The sequence below is a fragment of the Miscanthus floridulus genome, chromosome 19, assembly GCF_019320115.1.
Source record: "Miscanthus floridulus cultivar M001 chromosome 19, ASM1932011v1, whole genome shotgun sequence".
Lineage (NCBI taxonomy): Eukaryota > Viridiplantae > Streptophyta > Magnoliopsida > Poales > Poaceae > Miscanthus > Miscanthus floridulus.
The window spans coordinates 88,972,722-88,978,687 of record NC_089598.1 but is presented as its reverse complement, the minus strand read 5'-3'; the positions used below and the strand labels follow the sequence as shown (position 1 = coordinate 88,978,687).

At 48.1% G+C, this 5,966-nt stretch overlaps 1 long non-coding RNA gene across 5 annotated transcripts; it reads right to left on the bottom strand.

Moving 5' to 3' along the window:
- Positions 1-2,374: 2,374 nt before the first annotated feature.
- Positions 2,375-5,568, bottom strand: LOC136527250 (uncharacterized). 5 transcript variants are annotated; one of them, XR_010776737.1, is made up of 4 exons: positions 4,509-5,568; positions 2,856-3,444; positions 2,667-2,717; positions 2,375-2,583 (listed from the first exon to the last, which is right to left on the bottom strand). It is a non-coding gene; the product is annotated as an uncharacterized lncRNA (long non-coding RNA). The 5 variants fall into 5 exon arrangements; XR_010776735.1 differs by having other exon boundaries at positions 2,375-2,717; positions 4,509-4,694; positions 4,763-5,567; XR_010776736.1 differs by having other exon boundaries at positions 2,375-2,717; positions 4,509-5,168; positions 5,229-5,567.
- Positions 5,569-5,966: the final 398 nt, after the last annotated feature.

Genomic DNA, 5,966 nt, shown 5'->3' with positions numbered 1-5,966 from the left:
TATGTTTGTTGTAGATCGATATAGCCATGTCGCTTTCAAGTAGTGTTACTGTAAATCAATTTTAAATTAAATGTTTTTAGCCTTATGGATTTCATGAATCATCGATATGCATGGTTGGCCACGACTCATAGATCACGACGTAACGAAGTCACGACCGGCAGTCCCCTACTACGGGCGCCGCTGCCGCATATTGTAGCAGGCATCTAACGATGCCCTCACCACGGCCACGTCTCCATCACGACGGCGACGTAACGATCCATAAGTCACGGCGGCCACCGTGCAACACAACCTCATCGACCATACTTAATTGTACAGTGCATCTGCGGCAGAGGGGCTAAGACGCAGACAGCCCAACGCTACTGAACAAAACTGTCTACAGGTGGGTAAATAACCCGCCTGTGGAGGCTGTGGCTAATTAAGGGCTGGTTTTCGCACCGAGACAACGGCGGCAGCGAGAACTGGTGATGAGGACCGACTGAGCTTGACTCCTAATTTCTAGCATGATCGGTATTACTTATAAACTCAGATCGAGGAGATTAGTGCTGTTTATAAGCTTCTTAGATTGACGCTAGTTTTTACTACTAGTTGCACGCAATCTATTGGGCTGGGCGGTCATGGGTTCAATATAACAAGGCCTATAACAAATCCATGGAGAAATTTTCATCTCAGCCTTTGGGCTCAGGTTAGCTCATCCTTTTCCTCTAAACCCAATAATGGTCCATTGATGAAGTGGGGCCGTTATATTAAGAAACGGTGAGCTAATGTTTTGCAGTATGCCTAGTGCCCAGAAACCCGGTGCCAGGACGTGTCCGGACGCACCTTAGAAAACAGCACTTGCGTACAGAAACAGCGCCAACATGCGTGCGCGCGTCACCCCCTCCCCCCCACGGCATATCTCCTCACACCCCAATCCCGCCACCGCGCTACCATCTCAGGCGCGCTCCCTCTGCAAGCCCCCTGTCGCGCCCCCTTCCGCAGGGCCCTGCCGCGCAGTGCAGCACCGCGCCCGTTTCACGCTGCACGCGGGCCTCCCGCCGCTCGAGCGACAAGAGTGGAAGGGCGTGCGACAGCTCCGATTCGGAAGGACCCGGCCGCGGTGTCATATGGATGCCCTGCCGGCTTCGGGAGAGACGATGCAGCAAAAGGTGGAAGGGGGAGAGATGCAACACCCGATCTACTTTTGAAACATCCAAATACAACAGTTGCAACATATGTCTGAAGGCAGTTGATACACTTGAAACATGCTTCTGTAACACTTGAAAAAAAAACACCTCAAACACACTTGAAAATCATTGCAACCATACGCAACATACAAATAGAACACATGCAACATATGTGTGAAACATATGCAATATCTAGATAACACGATTGCAACATGCATCCGGACAACATTGATGAAACATACCTCTAAAACATATTAAACACTCGAAACATACTATTGTAACATGCCTCTGAAAATTATTGAATCATATGCAACATGTGCAACATCCCCGATCTATTTTTGCAACATCCATATGATTCAGCTGCAACATACCTCTGAAACGTCTGAAACAATTGAAACATGCAATTACAACATAGAGGGAGAGAGAGAGAGAGAGAGAGAGACTGGATCGGGGAGCGCCATGGCCGCCAGATTTGCGGGCATTGGGGGCTCCCAGTGGGGGAGGACGCTGGTGTGGGGGAGGGGTCCTGCCAGGGTGGGGAGGAGCACGACAGGGTGGGGGAAGGAGCCACCGGGGTGGGGGAGGAGGATACCAGGGTGGGTGAAGGAGCCACCGGTGTGGGGGAAGGAGCCGCGGGGTGGGGGAGGAGGATGCCGCGGTGGGTGAGGAGGACACCAAGGTGGGTGAGGGCGCCGCCACCGGCCAGGGAGGGAGCCGGCGGCACACGCGACGGGAGGGGCGACAGGCGCGCGAGCGAGCGGATGGGGAGCAATGGCGTGGGATGGGGTGCGCAGCGCAGCGGAGCCTTGCGTCGCGAGCAGGTGCGCGTCGCAGGAGGGAGCGAGGCAGCGTGGGAATAAGGGGACGGTGCGACGAACGGATAAGGCTATCGAGAGACTAGTAGAGGACACGCGGGCGCTGTAACGAATCGTTGTCTGCCGCGTCCATTCGGAACATCAGTCGTTCGAGTCAAAACATTATCGAATGTTGATTTCTCTAGAGCAATGGCTGATTCCGGTGTTTGGCTCTCTTGGGCTGCCAGGTTGCCACAAGATGACACGGAGTAGAAAACGAGAGCTAAATTGCTACTAAAACATACTAGTAGTATGCCCATGCTAACGCCACAGTAAAACCCAAAATACAATCAAATTCATGTGACAATTTTCATATAGACACTTTTCTGACAAACAAACATAATTTCACACATATAATTCCCAACTTTTTATATTGCAGCTACAACTCAATGAAAGGTCCTCTGCCTCATAGCAAAACTCCATACTGGATATACATACATAAAGCTGTAAAGCTCATGTGAACATATTATTTACAGGCGCTCATGTGAACATATTATTTACAGGCGCAATGTGGTTATTTAAACAAATTTAGTGCAGCGAGTGTAGCTTTCAGTCAGCCCAGTTCACTACAAAGAGAATACATTAAAAGGAGCTCAATTAAGGTGTCCATGTTTACTGGGTTCAGACATCTTCTCTTTATCAATACTACCTTGAAGCTTGTGATCCCAAAATGATGTAGAGGAGAGCCAAAGCATATTACCTGTAAAGCAATAAAAAGATATCTAAGTATAACCGAAACTTAGGATAACACTGAATTATGCAGTTTGTTTCTAGCATATCAGCTTACAAAGACGGACCATAAGATAGGCACATCAGTATATATAGGCTTCTAGCTTACCAATGCCGACTCAAATCCGGAAAGCCCATCATATTTAACTTGCTTTTCTTTCTCAATTCAAACCCAACCAACATTTCACAACAGGAATGTTCTGACATTTGACCATGCTATTTCCGAGTGCAGAACCATCTTTCTATTAATATCAATGGCCAAACAAATTCTGTCAAGAACGGCTTTTCTTGCAACAAACTGGCTAAATTTGTGAAAAAAAACATAACAATAGTAATCAAGGATACAATATGATAAGAGATCATCTCATGTTAGATACGTGCTACTTTCTTGTGCTCTTACAAACCTGACAACATTATGCAAGGCTGCAGCTAACTTGATCGAATTTCCTTTGTTTTATGAATCCATTTAGTAACTGGAGTAGTTCTTCTGCTTTCTATTTCTGAAAGCATGATAGCCTACTTGCTACTTATTTTACTAATCCACAAGTAAATAAATAATTTGCAGGATTCTAGCAATTCAAGATTTTTCTAACCCTCACTACGCAGATATGAGCAGTGAGCCATCCATAGATCCATCCTCAAAACTTAGAGGTTCTGCATTTCAGCTGAGACAATGTTCCTCGCTGTAGCGGTGTAGCCTGAAAATAAGAGTCAAGTGTTGAACAACAGAGTCCATGCTTTAACAGAGGAAGCCAATGTATTCATAAAGGTAATAGAATCCATGTAAGAATTTCCATAGAGCATAATTATTTGGTATTTGCAACAAAGCAAAGAAGCAAATATGAGAGTGCCCATGTGTGATCACAAACAAAACTATCATGGGGTCTCTCACTCAATGAAACAATGTACACAAATCCACAGAAAACTTCTAGGCTGAGGCATTTAGTTTTTTTTCTAATTGTGTATGAATTCTTAGAGAATGAAAAACTACCTATAACCTTAGCATAAAGCACAAGTCAGCTGGGAGCTCCTTATTGCTTGCAAATAAATTGGCCACAGATTGTCCACACACAGTGACGCAGTGTAACATGGATGCTTATTAATTACTTTTTAATGCCAACCAAAACATGTATGTTAGTGAGGGAGAGTGTAAGGCCTTGTTTAATTTCTTCCCCTAAAGTTTACTCCCTATCCCATCAAATGTTTGGACACATGCATGGAGTATTAAATATAAACTAAAAAATAACTAATTGCACAGTTTGCGACTAATTTGCAAGACGAATCTTTTAAGCCTAATTAGTCCATGATTTGACAATGTGATGCTACAGTAACACATGCTAATGACGGATTAATTAGGCTTAATAAATTCATCTCGTGGATTACTGACGGATTCTATAATTTGTTTTTTTATTAGTATCCGAACACCCTATGCGACACCCGATGTGACATCCAAAACTCTACACCCTGAATTTAAACAAGGCCTAAAGCATAGCTGAGCTCAACTGTGAGCTTGCCTGCAGCCCCAAAAACTGCAACGATGTGGGCTTGCTTTTGACACATTCCAATTTAATAATTACTCAATGTGTTAAGATACTCCGTTCTGCCATTCATTTATTACCACTGCAAATATTGAAGAGCATCTCTTCTAATTATTCGTACAAATGAAAAAGATGCCAATCTCTATTGATCACGATTTGTTTCCACAAAGGCACATGCACTGATGCACATACGAATGAGAAGGGAAAGCAGGCCAAGACTCAACTAGCAAATGCAGAGTCGGATCCTCTTCGTCCACTTAGAGGAACATGCAGTCTCTTGGCGGTTAGTTCTGGCGGAGTACTCTCGGCCACGGCAGGATCATCCTCCTCTGCCTAACCTTGGGGGCAACAGCAGCAGCTGGAGGCTGGAGCTCGTTCTCCTCCATGGCGGCATGGCCAGGTCCTCCTCACTCCAGCAAACGATAAATTTGTAATAATATATAATGAAACAAGAGATAAAGCAAAGCAGCGTCCTCACTTTGTGTGGAGACCATGGTAGGCGTGCTCCGTGCCATAGACGAAGAGCACGATGCAGAAGCCCTTGAGCCCGACGGCGGCAGCTGTGAAGGTGACTGTGCTGCCCATGTCGTGCAGCGCGGTGGCGGCCTCGGCAATCCGTGTCATGAGATGTGTGATGCGCTTGCCCCATGGCGGGTAACCGAGAAGCAGCAGCTCCGCATGGTCCTCCAAGGCGCGCGTTGTCGTTGTCGAGCGCCGGCACCATCGACTGCGCCTGCCGCATCGCCTCCCCGGCGCCCCCGCCGTCGGCACCCTCCACGTCCAGCCCGCTCCACCGCATCCATCCCCTGGGCCTCCAAAACCACCTCAAATCCATCCACATCTAGCACGTCTTGAGATGCTGCTTCGTGGAGGACGCCGCAAATCTGGGAGGGGGGAAACAGTGAGGGAGAGGGAGAGGAGGAGGGTGAGGGAGGGGAACATACGACTGAGGCCTTGCCGGCCCACGGATGAAGAAGAAGGGGCGATGCAGAAAGAAGTGGCGGAACCACGAAGGGAGCGGAGCGGCGGGGAAGGGTTGCGGCGGAGCGGCGGCGTGGCTCACTCCCATCCCGGCGCCGCTGCCTGACGCCCCCGGGCGCGGTCGCGGTCGAGCGGCTCCTTGCCTTCCAGCCGCGCCGCCGCACCCGCCGAGGGCGTGGCCGCCGCCGCAAGCCCTAGTTGTCGCCATCGGAAGGGGCCACTCGGGCGTGCGGGCGTCGGAGAGGAACGAAGCGTTGTTTCGTTTTTTTTCGGAACAAAATAAAAGTGGCACCGGAGCGGGGCAGGGGTTCGATCCCTGCCTGCAGAGGCACGCGACGTGTCTGGAGCGCGTCTGAAGCCCGTGTGCGTCGGATTGAGGGCGCCGGGCGAGAAGCCTGGCATCAGATCAGCTGTTGATGGGTCTTGGTGCTTTATTAGCCTTTATTTTAATAGAGATAGATTCTTATGTGTATTTTTTTTAATACATAATGGTCGAAGATTTTTATCGAAGAATAATTTTTTTAGGGTTTAGTATAATTTTGATTGATCCATTACCGTAGAGATATACGGATTTGTGGACAATGAAACAAAGTGAAAAGGAAGCCACATGTGACGTGTGGCCTCAGTGCTTGAATCCTTCTTCGGACGTCGCGTGGCATCATCCACTGACCGGTGGTCCATACTTCATCGTGAGCATAAAA